Source organism: Prionailurus bengalensis, chromosome C1, assembly GCF_016509475.1.
Source record: "Prionailurus bengalensis isolate Pbe53 chromosome C1, Fcat_Pben_1.1_paternal_pri, whole genome shotgun sequence".
NCBI lineage: Eukaryota > Metazoa > Chordata > Mammalia > Carnivora > Felidae > Prionailurus > Prionailurus bengalensis.
Genome location: NC_057345.1, coordinates 2,923,396 through 2,940,650, shown reverse-complemented (window position 1 = coordinate 2,940,650; position 17,255 = coordinate 2,923,396). Strand labels below are relative to the sequence as shown.

Below are 17,255 nucleotides of genomic sequence, written 5' to 3'. Positions count from 1 at the left end.
TCCTTCAAGGCCCTGACCTACCTCTATAACCACGTAGAAATTATACCCCGGACAAACCTCTGGTGGCAGACTTGTGTCCTTCAAACTCCCCAATGTTGTCACCAAGTTAGGAGGCCTTCCCCCACCTGCTCCTGTACACGGAAGCCACGCTTTCCCTCTGAGATCCAGCTTTGTCTTCATGCGGATTCTCCAGAAAGCAGCCTGTGCTGACGCTTTATTGGAGGGAGTGGATTCTAGAAGTGCTAACAGTTGGGTGGGGGGAAGGGAGAATGAGGTCAAGATGGCAGTGAGTTACCGTGCTGGCTGCAGCCTCCCCAAAACACACGGTGGAGGTGCTTGGTCAGACGGGGCTTCTCCAGAGACACACTGGGGGAAGAAAGGAGAAGAATTGATCCCCCAGCCCCTTCTTTCTTTCCTTCTCCCATGGGTTGCTAGCTCCTGGGCTCCTGGAGGGCAACAAATGTCTCACTAGCAAACTTCAGGCAGGTGACCGAAAGAGCCAAGTAGGTGGGGTGTGGCATCCTCACTCCCATTGGACCTTCAGGTCTCCCAGGCCCACTCGTCTGTAAACCTCCTGTATGTGAAGCACATGCTGTCTTGGGGTTTGCATTTCGACTCCATCTGACTCAGTTTCCCTCTTGCACCTGTCACTGAGTCTCCTTGCAAGAACCCGCCAGTCCTCTAGGAATGTTGGGTGAAGAATAAGACCTTTCTTCTGGAGGACTTTACCAGATCCACTCAGCCACCACCATCAAGTGACATTCTGGAGTGGCCTCCTTGGTGGGTGGCTCAACAGAGTGGCGAGGATGTAGGCAATAGAGTAGGTCCACTGGGCCCAGGACAGCCTGTGTGACCGTGGACGAGTTACTCACCTCTCTCTGCCTCAGTTTCCTCATCTGTAAGGCTGGGGTGGCACTAATGTCTCCTTCCTTGTGTTGTTTGTAAGGGGTAAATGAGGCAAGCACGTGTGCTTGGTGCTGTGGTCAGGAAGGGCTCCGTCCCTCTTGTGGAGGCGCCATGAAGGACGAGGGGAAAGCTCCAGTCTCCCTGGAGGCCTTCGTGCCCTCCAGCCCCCGGGCAGTTCTTTCTTTCTCTCCTTGCCCCCAGCAAGTTGCTCCGCTGGCATGCGTTGTGCTTTCTTGGTTCTAAGTGATAACATTACACAGAAGGTGGATGCCAGCCCCTGAAAGATGCTGCTCGTTTGGGGAGCCACACCTTCAGATTGGCAGAGGCTTGGCTATAGGAGTCAAAAAGAGCCCTTCATCAGCAAGACCGACACATCATCTTTGACCTCCTTTTCAGAAGAACAAGTGGAAAATTCTGATTTGTAAGCGAAACACCTGCCACCTGGGTTGGACAGGCGGGAAGAGGCGGGTAGGATGTGTCCAACACAGGGGTGGTCTGTGAGCCAGTGGGACCCAGCTGGGAAAGCTTGGGTCTGAGTTGGGCCGGCCTCTCTCATATTCCCTTGGCTGCCTCACCCTTTGGACTCTGGCCATATGCACTACCCCTGCTCCCCAACCACAGGAGACAAGTCTATGCCTGTTGACATCCAGAGGACAAGCCCTGGTGCCACACTTCCAACCCACCGTGAGCATAGACTTCCCCTCCTTGTGCCCCTCCAGCCTGACTTGAGCTGGGGCTTCTGCTTGGAAGATGAACTCCCACTGCTACTTGTGCTCTCCCCCAGCTCCACATCCTTCCAAGTCTGTTTCCTGTGTCATTGATTCCAGAATGAGATGTTCATTTGCTCTTTGAAAATAGCATTTGGAGCCATTCAAACAAGCCTCCTCGGCTCAGATAAATCACAGAGAATGGAACGGGAGCTCAGAGTTGTTTTTCATTTAGAAGAGCCCCACTCTCCTGGAAAGGACCCACAGCTTCTCAGCTGAAATACAGCCTCCTCCTTAATTTCATTCCACAAGCCCCCTGCCCACCGTCAGTTTGATTTAAGCGGTAATTCAATCCCAAAGTGAGCAGCCTCTTTCAATGGTTCTCATTATTTTTCTGCATAATGTTATCATATATAAGGACCTGGGCTGAGGGACGTTCACACCCTAGCCATTACTCACGCACAGTGCCTGGTCTGGGAGCCTGGCAGGGGTCTGGTTTAGGGAATCAGGTGTCTGCTTCATTCTTGGGGCGACTGTGGTGTGACTTCCTCTCTCGCTGGAAGAACAGAGCTCAGCTCACGATAACACTTCTTTATTTTTTCCCTCCATGACCCAAAGCAATATAGCATAATAGGGGTGGAGGGCTCCTTGCTGACTGGGGAGGTTGCAAGGCAACCTGGGTCACAGACTGAACCACCTCAACACAGAACAAAGACTTCTATAAAACAAGGACGAGGTGTTTTCTTAATGCTCGGGTGATCTCCTGACTCAGCTGCTTTCGGTGATGACAAGCTCCACCAAGCCTGCTGGTATTAATGAGACCGGTTGGAGGTGGTTTGTGGTTCTAGGGAGGTCTAGTCCGTATCCGTAGCTCATTCAGTGTCAATACCAAAAACTCATGCTCTTGTAGTGTTCCAGAGGTCCTTGTTTGTGTGGAAGTGTTCTCAGAGACCACACTCTGGGTGACTGTCATCAGCAAGATATCTACGTGGCTAGTTCTTGCCAAGATGTGTTATCAAGCCAAAGAGAACGAGCGAAGTGACTTCAGCATCTCCAGCACCAAGGAGAGCTCCAGGAGCCTCCTGGGAAGCTGAGGAAGCCTCGGAACAAGAACCAGGGCAGCTCAAGTGCAGGCTCGCTCTGCACCATCCCACCCCTGCCTCCTGCTCTGGCGCCTTCAACCCCCTTTTCCAAACCCTGGAAGCCTGGAGAAGCATAGTCTGAAAGGCCAGAGATGTGGCGGCATCATTTCTGCCAAGTTCACAGCCTAACAGGAAGCACAGACAGCTGTGGAGAAGAGGGAGTGCCAAGCAGAGTCTGGGCAGATCCGAGAGGAGCGGGTCCTTTCCATGCCCAGACTCTCTTGCCAGAGGTGAGCAGGGGAGAAACGTGGGCACGAGCCCCCTGGATGACGGGCAAAGTTGCCAGAAGTGTTTGCCTTCTTCCCTTGATTGGTGCGGCAGATCCTAATGGGGCACGATGCTGCAGGGTGGAGTGTGCAGGGGCTGGACGGGGAGCTCAGAACATCGGGGACAGAGTGAGAGGAAATAAAGAATCACAGATGCAAACACGGGTGGGGGTGAGGGAGGCACGTCTCTGCACTGGCAGCTGCTCCCTGTGCAGAATGACGTATTCAGAGCCACCTTGTTTTCTAAGTTTTATGACAGCATACAACCACGGCAGCTGCTTCACCTTTGTGTGGCAACCTGAGACCAAAACAAAAACACTATTCTGGGGACGGTGACTTTAAAAGGGAAACTGCATATCCCCCAGGAGCCCAAGTTTCTACTTGGAAACCCAGCTGCCACAGAACGAAAATATGGTGCCACCAGTGGTCCTGTCTTCCCTGGACCAGCCCCTAGCATCACAGGGGGAGGAGAAGGAGCTGGGACCTCCTTCTGGATTCATTCACCAGCCCCCGACTCTTTCTTAGGGCAGATACAGAACAAGGAAGGGGGATCAGGTTTCAGACTAGGGATGGCATCTTCCTATGACTCTCCAATGTTCTGGGCTGAATTGTGTCCCACCCAAATTCACAGGGTCCAGTCCTGGCCTCCAGTAGCTCACAATGAGACTTTATTTGGAAATAGGGGTCCTGCAGGGGCGCCTGGGCGGGGAGCTCAGTTGGTCAAGCATTCGACTTTGGCTCTGGTCATAATCTCACAGTTCGTGAGTTCAAGCCTCATTTTGGGTTCTGTGCTGACAGCTCAGAGCATGGGGCCTGCTTCGGATTGTGTGTCTCCCTCTCTCTCTGCCCCTCCCCACTCATGCTCTGTCTCTGTCTCTGTCTCTAAAAAATAAATAAACATAAAAAAAAAGAAATAGGGGTACTGCAGCTAGAGCAAGTTAAGAGAAGATCATATTGGAGTGGAGTGGGGCTCTAAACCTAAATGACTGGTTCCTAATAAAAAGGGGAAATTTGCACACAGATTCCCTCTCTCTCTCTCTCTCTCTCTCTCACACACACACACACACATGCACACAGAGAGAGCACCGTGGGAACATTTGGATTTCTGCCACAAGCCAAGGAATTACCAGAAGCCAGGACACAACCCGGGACAGATCCTTCCCCTATAACTTCTGAGGGAGCACAGTCCTCCCAACACCTTGATTTTGGACATCTGGACTCCAGAACTGTGGAACCATAATTTCCTTTTGTTCTAGGCCACCCAGATTGTGGTACTTTGCTCCAGCAGCCACAGCAAACCAATAATCCAGGCTACAAACCCAAACCCCACAAACAAAACCAAACTAAACAAACAAACAAACAAACAAACAACAAAACAGTGAAAATGGAGACTACATGTCCCTTCCTGGGATGTCGCGACTGCCCCCTGACCAAGTTGCTATTTTAGGGAAGACTCTATGTGGGTCAGTCCTGGGAGCCAACCATGGCAGACCAGATGTCTTGAATGGCCAACATCCAGCCCATTTCAAATTACCCTCTGCAGAAAGGAGGCAAACTATAAATCCCCTAAAGCAGGGCCTCTCAGTGTGGGCGCTGTTAACATCTGGGGCCTGATCGTTCCTTGCTGTGGGGACGCTGTCTTATGCGTGTGACGTAGCAGCATCCCTGGCCTTCACACATCCGATGCAGGCAGCACACTCCTCCCTGGCTTGCAATGACCATCAAGTCCAGATGTCTCCTCAGGGGGCTGTGGGGGCAGCAATGTCCGCCCTGGTTGAGGACACTGTCCTAAAGGAGCCTGTCATGCTTTCTTAGACCCCTTGCTTCTGAAGCTAACGCCCAGGAGTAAAGCCCAGAGCCTATCTAAAAGTCTCTCTTTAGAGGCGAAAAAAACCCTGCAAACCAGACTCCCAGTAGACTGGTGGGCAGTAGATCTTGAATCATTCAGTCTTTCTCAGTCTGGGTCATTCGTGTGGGTGGTTTGGGGGCAGACCCGACATGCACCTTTGACTGCTAAACTCCTGAGCTGGCTTTCTCTTGAGGGAAGTAATGTGGGGACCTCCCAGCTCCCTGCCAACCTACGTTCCTGCCTTCTTTGTCCAACGGTTGGTGGAGATACTTGCTAAAGAGATCCTGGGGGACACGCCACATCCCTGGACCGCCTAGCCCTTCTTCCCTGTGGCTGGTGAAAAGCCTCTCTAGCCATTGCCCAGCACCAAGAGGCTCCTGTCGTGTTTGTATATTTGGAAAACTGTCACCATCAACTCTACCGAATTTATTCAGCCATTTTGGGCCCCCATATTTATTTTCTTGGCTTCCGTTCAAAAGCAAGAGCTCCACGCAGTAGTAAATGGATACTAGAGTCCCAATTTCCTCCTCTCACTGGTGAGCAAATTGAGTTTATTTTAATGGTATCCAGGCTGTTGATTTGTTTAAATCAATTAAATGACCAAAGCGGTATTGTTTTTTCTGCTTGTTAAAGGCAGTTATGTATCCCATTCATCAATGTGTCTCAGGGCATTAAGCCCCTCTCTGATTCAGGGGAGGTTTTCCCTGGGGAGCCCGTGGCCAGTTTGGCCATCGGCCAGCTCGCAGCCTCGGAAACAAATAGAAGCTCCTGGGGGGCAGTGTATGTGAGCAGCAGACAAAGGCACCACCCCAAGCTAAGACAGAAAGAGAGCATGTGTGTTACTGTGGGTCCTGTGTGCTGGAAAAGGCAACACATAAATTATCTATCGATTCTGCCGTGGCTCTGGGGTGCGGGGAGGAGACAGAGTGCACCGCCTGCTTTCCTGAGCTAATTAGAAGGAAAGAATGCTCACTCCTCGTTGCAAGGATGCTTTCAATCGTTGGTCTATCGTTAAACGTTTTCCTTTTAAAAAAAGATGGCTTAGGCCTTCCTTCTCCAGCGCTTACAGACCTTTGGCTGGGGAACTGATGTGCATGTCAGCTCTTTTATGTTGACTGGTCCTCCGGATCCGTACCTCTTCTCTTTCTGGAGCCGGTCCTTGGCCTTGGCAATGGCTTCACCCAATAAAGAGAGCCAGAACACTTAGCAGCAGAGTAATCATGCCATGGACCCTTTTCTTTGCAGGGGGGGTGAGGTTGTTGTTGAATGGGAGTGGCCTGAGTGCACTGCCCCCGCCCATCCCTGGGCTAGAGGCGGTTCACAAAGCTAGGTGCCCTCATGGTATCTTCGTCTGCCCCATCCGTTAAACGGGGCAATTGATGATGCATAGGAATTTGGTGGTATGTTTTACTAATTCCAAATATGTGAAGATACATCAGACAAGCCCCAAAGTGCTCAGCAGGCATAGAAGACACTGGGCCCGAGCAGCATGGCTTTACTGAGAAGGCTGCCTTATTGTCTTTGCTTTCTTAGAGTAAGCCCTAGTGCCAGCTGGCCTAGGCACTCAAAAACCTGAGCAGCTGGGGCAAGGACTTCACCTTTCAATCTACATGAAGATAAGCAAAGCCCCTACCTCCTTCCAGCATCCCCTGACGGTGGAGAGCAGGGTTTCTCAACCTTGGCCTATCAACATTCTGTGCTGGCTGATTCTGTGGGACGCTGCCCTGTGCATGGTGAGGTGGTGAGCAGTATCTGAGCTTTTCCCCAGCAGACTCTCCAGACACTGCCAGAGGTTCCCTGGGGGCCAGCACTGTGGTTGAGAACAAGGCCCTTACCACCCCAGAAATAGCCTGATCTGAACCTGTCTTTTGCTCTCTGTATATTTTTTTCATTCCATGTATCCAACGGCTCCAATAAGGGAGGCCCTTTGGAATTTCTTGCCTTGGCGAAGGCACACAATCATAAGCTTTTGGCTCACCTTTTCCCTCGGAGGTGGTTTCCTCTGCAGGGATCTCTGCAGACATGAGCTGGGCTCAGACTGTCCAAACAAGAGCCCAACCTGCTCTTCTGGATGCATGCTCTTCTGAAGCACGTGGTGGGACAGTGTCAGTTGGTCCACACAACGTCACACCCAACCCCAGGACCCACCCATGGAGACCTGGGAATGTTTTCTTTCTGGCTGAAGTAGGAAAACTTTGTCTTGAAAATAATGAAGATCCAGAGAGGAAATTTTACAATCTATGATCTATGATAGGTATAGAAACATGAATGCTCATATTCTTAGAGTAGGTCTCAGATAGTATTGTTAAAAAATGTATAAATAAACAACTAATATTTTTAAGAGTCCTTTGGAGGTCATGGCCTCAACTCATGGCAATTCTTTTCTTATGTATTTTCATATTATGTTTTTTTTTAATAGCAACATCAGAGTAGTAAATATACACAGGAAAGTTGATATAGGTGTTGCATGTACAATGTTTTTCCAAATACATAGCTTTGAAATACAGAAACAACTTAAAAAAAATCTGGAATAAAACTTCACCTGTATGGAAATCACACCCAGCCCCCACCCACCTCCCCCACTGAAATATAGCGTGTCATTTCTGTTTATTAACAGGATTATGATATGCATTTAAGGAAAAACACAACAGTAAGCTACAATAGTTTAACTCTTTCAAGAAGATGGTATATAAATATGTCTATAAGGACAGCTGTGGTGTAGATGTATGTATAACACTTATACAGAGAGGCTTTCGTTTTGCGGTTGAAAATTAACAAGTGCTCCATGTAAAAGTATAAATAAACAGGTAACAGTTTATTGTATCAGAAAATAATTTAGGAAAATCAAAATAAACCCAGCTTTACTTTACATGAGTAAGGGGGGGGGGGCGGATAAAGTTTTACAACATGTAACTTAACACCTGTGGAAATAGGCCCCGGAGGCCATCAGCATTTAATTCCTCATGTTGTGGTTCAGGTTCACGGTCTGTGAATTTTCCAGTTCCATGGGTGAGCTGGGGGGGAGGAGAGAGATGGGCCCATCCTTAAATGTATAGAACTAGGCCTGGTGAACTCGAGTGTCATTCAAATGTACTGAGAATGTGGAAAATGGAAACGGATCCTTCCATTTCTCAGATACGTGGCTGTCACGAAGATGCCCCATGTGAAAGATCCAGCCAATAATCTGGATGTTTCCCTGGGGACTCTGTTTAGCCCGCCCTAAAAGCCCAGGTGTGCCCAATGGCTTGACGATGTGAAAGCAAACGCAAAGCATGGAAATGGTTGACCACCTTTTCCCTTCGTAATGGCACTCACGATGCTAAGATTAGCCAATGACAAGTGGAACTGACAAAGAGGCATTCAAAGGCTAGTTGGACTTCCTTTGTAGAAAACATACACAGAAGCCAGACTTGTTAAGCGCGTAACCATGCAGAGATCTCTGCAACTTGTCCCCACCAGTTTAGCATTGAATGGACAGTGTCCACTGAACTAAACAGTAATTGAAGGGTTTCAGACATTTCCCTTCTGTTGGGTTATTGGTATTTTCTAAATGTTTTGCAGCAAACATTTATTCCTTCTGGGGACAAAAAGGGGAAAATAATTTAAAAGGAGAATCCATGCTTCTTCCTCCAATGTCCAGTTTAACGCTGTCTGGGTCTAAGTCAAGTTCAAGAAGAGTCCTGATCAATAGCATGTGTAGAGAGACTGAAAGCCTTAATCTCTTGCTGATCCATACCTCAATCACGAGTTAAGTAAACTGAATCAACAGTGTTATTGAAGCTCAGGGAAGGCTTTGTTGTTGCTGTTCTGCTTTTCATTTGAGTAGGTTTTAACTGAAGGGTAACCGAGTTCTGGGCCCCAGCACCCACCATTTTGCTTCTCCAGGGAATGTGGGAGGAGGAAAGGATCCAAATGGGGTTGCCAGAACAAAGGGAAAACAAAACAAAACAAAACTCTAGTCCTTAAGAAAACAATTACCTGGAGCCCCAAGCTGGTCACATGTTTCCCCCAAATTTCTTTTTCATTCCAAAACTTCACAAGTTCCCACACGTCCTTCTCACCGCAACTGCTGGTGAGTGTTTCAGGAAGCAGCAGATGCCGTGGATGGGGGTGTCCTGTCTTCCCACTGAGCAATGCACACACGGGGGTCTCTGAAACGGTCGCTGAAGCTCAAGCCGTTCTGTGTCATCTTGGGCTGGGAATTCATCTTTAAGGGTCAACTTTATGGTCAGTTGACTGAGGGCCAACTTTGCTAAGGGTCTTTCACCCTTCTGGCTTCTGAGGAAGCAACCCAAATGCAAGTGAAAAGCAAACAAAAACCGTATTTTTTAATGGGTCTGTAGGTCATGACAGTTCAGTTCAAGGAGTGTGTGGCCAAATGTGGGATCTCTCGTGCCAGCTGACTTAGCAAAGCCAGCTGCCCACCCCTGTCTTGAAGGTCCTTCTCTGGGAGGACTGTTGTGCTTGTTTTCAGAAGTGGCATAATACCCAGAGCACCTTAGCTCCCTCCCCTCCGGGGCTTCCATGTAAGTTCATGTTTTCCTGCTAGAAACTCATCAAGAAAAGCACTCGTGTTGACTTTAAGTTGTAGGCACTCATATACTATGACATTATAAATCCATATGCATAAAAGAGAGAATTCGGGGTGGACCTCCCAGCCCAAAACAGACTTTGGAGGTAGAGGGGGGAAGGGCCTTCCGGTGGAAAGCCTGGTCAAGAACAGCGCTGTGGGCTTGCTGTCACACCCTTCCATGGATTTCAGTAGCCTACGACTTCAGCAGAGCCCCTCTCTCCTACTCCTGCTGATCCCCCAAAGTTTGGAAATGGAGGTTGGGGTGTTACAATGGCTTTGAGACTAGCCCTTTCGGTTTGTGATGAGTCAAGAGGAAAGGGTAAATGATTCTCTTGGAAATGGGACGGTGGCCCAGGAGGTTGGTACACTCATGTTTGCCTTTGCAGCTCCTGCATAATGATTTGAAGTAACTATCCAGGGGTCCTCAAGGGGTCCCCCTTCCTAGATTTTTAGTGGCCACGAGTCTTCACCGTACACAATGGGGCCAAAAAGTAGATGTTAGCACTGCAAAGAGTTCTTGCCTCTCCCGTGGCTAACATTCTCCCCCATTCCCCAGAAGCAACAGCTTGCCAGATCCATCAGGACTAGCACTGACAGTTGCCAACCCAAAAGCCACAAGCATCAACACGGAAGCATTTTACGGCACAATCTCAGAAATCCGACAAAAACTAACCAGTGTGATCAGCTGAGTTAACGTCCACATAAGAATGACGCTGGTGCGGATTTGTTGTTTGGTGTTGCAGATATCTAGGTGTTGAGTTACGCGTGAAAATCCGGGTTTCTAGGGGATTCTGTCTCATGGACAGACCACCTGGGACAGAACTAATTAACGTTCATACAGAATTTTTAAAACCTGATCTTCCACATCATTCCCACCACACGTTACTCAGCAGGTGTTTTACTGTGAGATTCAAGATATCGGCAAGAGTTAATTCAGCCCCAGGGGATGTCTTAGCGACTCTCGTGGCTTATTGTATTAACCTATTTAACTTACACTATTCATGGTACGTGTGTGTTCTGATTCTACCCTACACAGAAGAGATATGCCCCTTTATGCATCCACTGACCCTCACCTCACTACTCACTGTTTAAACTACTCCACCCCAAGGTCTCATAAACCCATGTGTCCCATGTGCATAAGGCTGGCCCAGTTTAAACCATGTCTCTTAAGCTGTGGTTGTTCCATACATGACTTAGACTTATGGGTTCATTCGAAACTCTTCTCTTGATTCTAGGCACAGTAACTCTTGGAGCATTTAGCAAGGAATCCATCAAGTTGGGAATGCAACGGGGCTACTGGGAAGTATAGCATTTATTCTAGCATTCCAGCTCCAACCCAGACACATGGTATAGCCAAGCTGACCATTCTCTTCAATTGCCTTTACCACTGGGCATGGGCTGTGCACTCACAAGGGTGGAGTATAGACCTGTCACTAGCATGGTGTCTGAAAAGCCATGGAGAGAAGCCCCTCACCCTCACACCCCTACTGTCTATGCACCCCTGCCTTAACGAGCCCACGACAAGCATCTGTTCTATGGGTCTTTCTACGATCACGGTGCATTGTATGCAGCTTTCTCGTCTGCTGCAGCCTATGTGTTTCACTCCCTCCAGACAAAGTGAAACAGAGCTCAGGGAGGAGGTACAAACACGTCCTAGCCTGGCTGTCCCTGTTCTGGTGGGGCGGCTCCTCTGGTAAAATGCAGACACTACTAATGGCCTTTTGGCAGAAAGGGCGATTGGATAGAGTTGAATCCCCACCTGGAGATTGCCCGCTCACACAGCGGCCGACTTGTACTCCAGAAATTGGCGATAGTGTGTTTGCTGGTTGAGATCTTTCTCAAATCATTTGAGGTGGAAAAGAAGATTATTTCTGTTTGCTTGGTGGCTGGGGTGATCTAGACAATGATGATTCTCTGCCTACGCCTCTATGCACCCATTCCTTAGTTTTGAATGCAAACTCTAACCCCAGAAATGCAAAACTGTGCACAGCCATGCTCCACAGTTTTTGGAGGGAAGGAAGGGCTGGCAGCACATTTCAAAATGTCAAACAACTATTATTTAAGACCTCGCCCAACCCCCACGAATAATGCTGAGTGCAACTAACACACAGATCTTGGCTCAGAGCAGGGGACGAAAAGCAACTTTGTCTTCATAGCCGGAAGCACATCTACGTAAAATAAGTCAGGAAGAATAATCAAAAACCCTCAGATGGTGAGAGTTTTGCTCATTTATGTGGGCTGTGCTATTTACACTGGAAAACAAACAAACGATCAAAAAAACAGTATGGCATAGCAAATTGACAAACTGCACCAAAATAACCATTCCAAAATTACATGAATCATGGCGTGTTTTGGAGTATCTGCTTACTTAAAAGCAGATGTTGTTTAAGAAGTATGCTGCTAAGTGTGATCAGTATTGAGGGTGAGCTTTGGAGAAGGCAGCTGCCTTCTTTTCTCTTACCAGGACGGATGACTCTCCCTGGGGACCCCAGTGCTCTGTGGGCTGTGCCGCCTCGGCCCCTTGGATTCCTTTGTCCTCCTTGAGACGTGGTTGACCTAGCTGTGACTTGGCAATGAACATACATATGCGCATGGGGAGGGGTCCTGGAGAGAGGCAGCGCTGGAGGAAGAGGGAAGTTCATCACTGGAGTGATAGCCCTTGTATCAGGCCCTCGGTAAGGAAGCCACAGTCCCCAGGAGATGCAAACAGCCCCCTCCTCTCTCCCTGCTATCACTCTGCCCCGTTCTCTTCCTATCACTCACCCCCCTCTATGGAAATCATTATGTTTTGCTTCTATGTTAATTATCTGCCTCCTCCAAGAGTGGAAAGTAAAACCCATGAGGGCAGGATCATGTCCACCTTGCTCGTCACCGTGTGGCCAACATGACAGAAGTTGGAGCCTTTGCGTGAGCAGAGGAACAGTGAGTTCTGGCAAGCCACAGAGTGGCTTCTTTTCCAACTGCATCTGCGGGTAGTGTCTTCTTAAGGGACACATGCCATGAAACAAGAATGGCCCTGGAGTGTCAACAGAACTCAGGATTCCCAGTGCCTTTCCCTGCTGTGATGTGAGGGGCGACTCCGTGGAAATAAGAGGGAAGATGGTTCAGGAGAGCATGGACACTCACTCATGCTGGGACCTCCCTGATGAAACAAGGTGACAATGTCACAATAATGGACAAAGGAAGGTGGGTACGGAAGGCATGGGAAGACCCAGCCCGACTGTCATATCGCTGCAGGTCCTGACTCCGAACCTCAGCCCTGGCTTCTTGTCTTATCTCCCAAGAGACTGAGGTCAACCCAGCTTCCTGAGCTGCTGATGATACTGGACCATCTGGGAAAAGAGGCAAAAAAAAAAAAAAAAAAAAAGAACTCCACAGGCAGTAAGAGTCAAGCAGAGACCTTTCAAGGCAAAAGGGCCAATTCTCTGGTGTGTGCATTTCATAACAAGACAAATGGGAGTGGACATCCCGGCACAACGTTCCTCAAGACCAAAGCCAGTAAGGAAGATTCCTGATGCTAAAATGTGGCTGAGAAAACAGCAACAGATCTGTGAGACGGAAGAATGTTCCAAGATGTCAAGGTCACTGGAGTAAGAACCCAATTCCTGGGGGTCAATTCAGAGGCAGTGGGATTTGCTGATGGGTCCAGGCTCCGAAGTTGCAAATGGTGCATGAAGGACCAGAGGAGCTGGCCGAATGCCGCACAAGACGTGCACCCAGAGTCGGAATGCAGAAGGACCGGAAACACGTGGAAGAAAACACGGACTCCCTCCTGTCCCTCCCGTGCAAGAAGGACACTGTGGACACAAGCCGCCTTCCGACGTGCCCCAGGGGTCCCTATGCTTCCACGCCGCGCGTGAGCAAGCAGCGGCTGAGTAGGAAGACCAAGTAGGCACATGGCCCGGCTGTGCCCTGGACGCCGCTGGAAGCCGAGCCCAGTGGGGAACCACCAGGAAGCTTTCCCGGCTGAGCCAGGAGCCCCTCCCCCTTGGCATTCAGAGCTTGTCAACAAAAGTAATTACACCCATTCTTTCAACCAGATAAGGATGACATCGCGTGCACGGAGATCAGAAGTAATTAAGCCTAGAAACAGACTTGACTGGACAGCAGAGTGCCCAACGCCCAGCCTAGCTGTTCTGAAAGCGTTAATGGCAGATGACGGACGGTGGTCCAAGTGCTGCGGGGGGGGGGGGGGGGGGGGGGGGGGGGGGGGGGGGGGGGGGCGCGCGACTGTGGACTGCAGAGTCGCCGAGGGAGGAAGTGGAGGTAGACAAAAACTGGGGAATTTACCAAACCATAATGCCCTTCCTCTCAGCACCTTTCTTGGGTGCGGGGCGCGGGGGTAAAAAAAAAAAAGCTACAGCAAATGTGAGGACCCAGCAGACGGAACTCTGGCCGAACAATGCAAGGCGGCCTTGAGTGAACTTGAACTCCAGGAGGCTGAGGGGAGCGAGGGCTGCGTGTGGAGGGACAGCCTGGCCACACCCAGCATGTGGACACTCAGGACACCTGCACCTGTGTGCGTGGGCTGGACTCAGAAGACGCCCGTGCTGTCTCACTTTACAGACCTCCTCGTGGGTGGGGCTGAGTTTTGTAAGCCTGCTTCCTTTCCTTCCTTATCTGCACCCCCCCCCCCCCCGCCGTACAGAGATGATGCTTCCATGTTTCCCAGTGACCACCTAGAACCTAAAATCCCTACATGCACTCCCTCAGCCACCGTGGAACAGTGGCCTTCCCCGAGGTGGATTTGTTTCGACCGATGTCAACCCAGAGCTAGACTTCCTGGTGAGGAATGTGCAGGTGTGGGCGCAGGCCCCGGCCCCGCCCTGAGAGCGTGCCCAAGGGGCTGTGTTTGGTGGGTGGGTGGGGGTGCTATTTTAAGCTTCCTTCGAAAGCTCAGCGTCACTCGGGGCTCTGGAAAGGGTTTCGGCATCCTGAGGTCCGAGGCAGGGGCTGAGCAGCCGTCACGCGTGCGGTGTGGACACCAAATTGTGTCCTCGTCAGGAATCCTGGGTTCCTGCGTGGGTGACTGAACAGGCCCCTGCCATCACCTCCTTCCCGCTCAAGCTCCCTGGAGCTCAAGGGGTCAGAGAGCAGAGGGCAGCTTGCACCGCCCTGCAGGGCGCGGACAGCCCTGGCCTCGAGCTCACACCAAGCCAGCCGTGCTCACCTGAGTCAGGAAGTCCCCAGGGCCACCTCCAAGTCTGCAGGTAATGAGACAGGTGGGCAGGGTGATGCATGGAGACAGGTGCACCCTCCAGGGCCACGCGGGTGAGCCCCAGGAGCCTGGCGATGCCAGTGACTGGGGGTTTCTGTGTTGTCCTCCGAGTGTGCCACAGCTTCAGAGGAAAACAACAAAACCAAAACCCAAACCGAAACACCGACTTTCCCACGTGGTGAGTAATTCCAAATAACACAGACTTAACACTAAGGTTTTTTTTTCCTCGCTTGGCATCTCTTTGCCTTCCCATATGCCAAGAGAGAGGTGCAGAAACTAGCTTTTCAAGCACATTTTAAGATGTTATAGAGGGAGACCGGGCCCCGGGGAAGCACTGTGAGGCCACCGGCCCAGCCGACGAGTGCGGACAGGGTTAACCTGGTCTGCGGGGCATTTCGGAGACCAGTTCACACACACGAGACGGGTGCAATCAAATCACACGTGGGCCATTCATAGAAGCCAGGCCACATGCACCTAATCTGGGGTCCCCACGAGGAGAAAACAGCTTCCCTTATAGCGCCCCTTACTGACGGCACGGATGGCGCACCAGGGCACCATTAATTATATGGCTGGAATTGGGAGGGAGTAGCCAGCCCCGGACATGGCAGTATTTTTAGCGAATTATGTGTGGTTGGGATTCGCTGTAATGAGGCTCCAGCCTCGGGCCCCTATTTCCACCGGAAAAACCCACTGCAGGACTCCTCACGGCAAGACACAAACATTGACCGACCGGCACCAGCAAGAGAGTGTAGCATCTGCTACCGTCCCGATCAAGATTCAAAGTCATGCTTGGGCCCTAGAAAGAGCAGGCAGTCCTGTCCACCACCAGCACGTGGGAAAGAAACGTGGACACACGTGGGGCACAGCACCCATGGGACACACCTGGGTCCTCTGCACGTGGAACCGTTTCCTCATTTTCGAACAAACAGGGGCCCTCGTATGTTTTTGGGTTCTGTTCTGACATACGCACACACGTGGTAAGGATATATTCCTTTAATTTTTGGAACTGGAAAATTTTCTTTAATTCAGTCTCTGCTTCTTTAACACAAAGATGGCCAAGAATCCACCACCCGCCCAGTCTGATGCTTCGTCCCCTTTGAAGCAGCCGGCTACGTAAATGTGTGCATGGCTGTTAGGTAGCTTCTTCAAACAATTAAATGAAAAGCGATCATATTTATGTGTTTATATATATATGTGTGTATATATATATACACACATATATATATATATATATGTGTGTGTGTATATAAAACCACGGCATTCTTAACTCTGGCCCAACAGAATACATTATACATCGAGTGCCCCTCACCAAATACCAGCAAATGCAAGATGTGTCATTTAGGGGGTCCCTTTGCGTGGGTCCAGACTGTCCCCTGGGATGGGTGGCAATGGGGTACCAGGTCACCAGAAAGAGTATGCTCACTCATGGAACTGTGTTTCCAATACAGGCCTCTATATGCGCGTGTGTGTTTGCATGTGGGCATCTGTGTGCACGCGTGTGTGCATGTCGCCAACGTAGAAAACACCGGTTTATCCTGTTCAAACTAAGCATTAAATAAATCAGATTTTGTAACCGATAACGTTTTTTTTTTAAAAAGGAACATTGAGGATCTTCAAAAATCGCTACAGTACAAAAAAAGTGTGTGTGTGTCTGTGTGTATTTATATATTTATATATGTATATTAACCAGAAATAGCGACTCTGTCGGAAGATTCCCACCCCTGTTTTCTGTGAGATTTCTACACGTGGTTCGCTTGGCTTCGGCTTTGTCACCAAGTCTTTCGGGTCAGTACATGGCACATAATGGTATTATTGGCAAAGGTTCAGAATCAGTACAAATCCCAGGCTTCAGGTGCTTCCTGCTGGCCTTCCTTCTCGTCTCCAGCTTCTTTCTTGCTTTGCTTCTCTCCGTTCTCCAAAGAAAACTCTGGCAGAAGGCAGTTCCCCATAGGCGTGAGCATTTTTATAAAAATATATTTGGCCTATAGCGTCCTGCTCTTTGAGTTTCCCACCGGCAAACTGAAGCAGTACGTATGGGGATCCTCCCCGTACAAAGTTTACTTGTAGGTTTTGTGTGTGTGTGTGTGTGTGTGTGTGTGTGTGTGTTTAATTATTTTATTTATTATTTTTTTTACAGGTTCACCAACGGAATCCTGTGTGGAAAGAAAACAAGAAGAGATTAACTAGCAGGGGGAGTCAGGGTGGGGGGACGCTGCACAGCCGAGCCCCAGGCTGCTGGCTGGCTTACAGACACGGTGTCCCCAGAGCAGGAAGGGTGTCAGCCAGCTCTGGTCACCAGGGAGTCCCAGGGACCTCGCACTAATCACGGTAATCGATGGAGGAGCCTTTTCTGCTGCCCGCACCAGGAGTGGGTCTGGGCCACCCCCGTGTGAGCTATGAGGGGGGCCACACACCCCAAGCCTGCAGGGGACCGAACGCATCCAGCGCTGTGTGGATGGTCTCTCTGGCTCCTACCCACCAAGGGCAGAGGGGCCGCCCGCCCCATCCCTGGATGGCGGGAACCACGCAGTCCATTTCAGTCCTCTGCTCGGCTGGGGGCTGGGACTGGGAGACATTAATGCATTGTGTCAGAA

The 17,255-nt window shown here is 50.0% G+C and overlaps 1 protein-coding gene across 1 annotated transcript in view; it reads right to left on the bottom strand.

Annotated features, from left to right (window-relative positions):
* Positions 1–7,243: 7,243 nt before the first annotated feature.
* AJAP1 (adherens junctions associated protein 1) overlaps positions 7,244–17,255 on the bottom strand; it is a 130,469-nt gene continuing 120,457 nt past the window's right edge. Inside the window, exon 6 of the mRNA XM_043573619.1 lies at positions 7,244–16,814. The gene's annotated coding sequence lies outside the window, so the exon portion shown is untranslated. The remainder of the gene's footprint in view (positions 16,815–17,255) is intronic.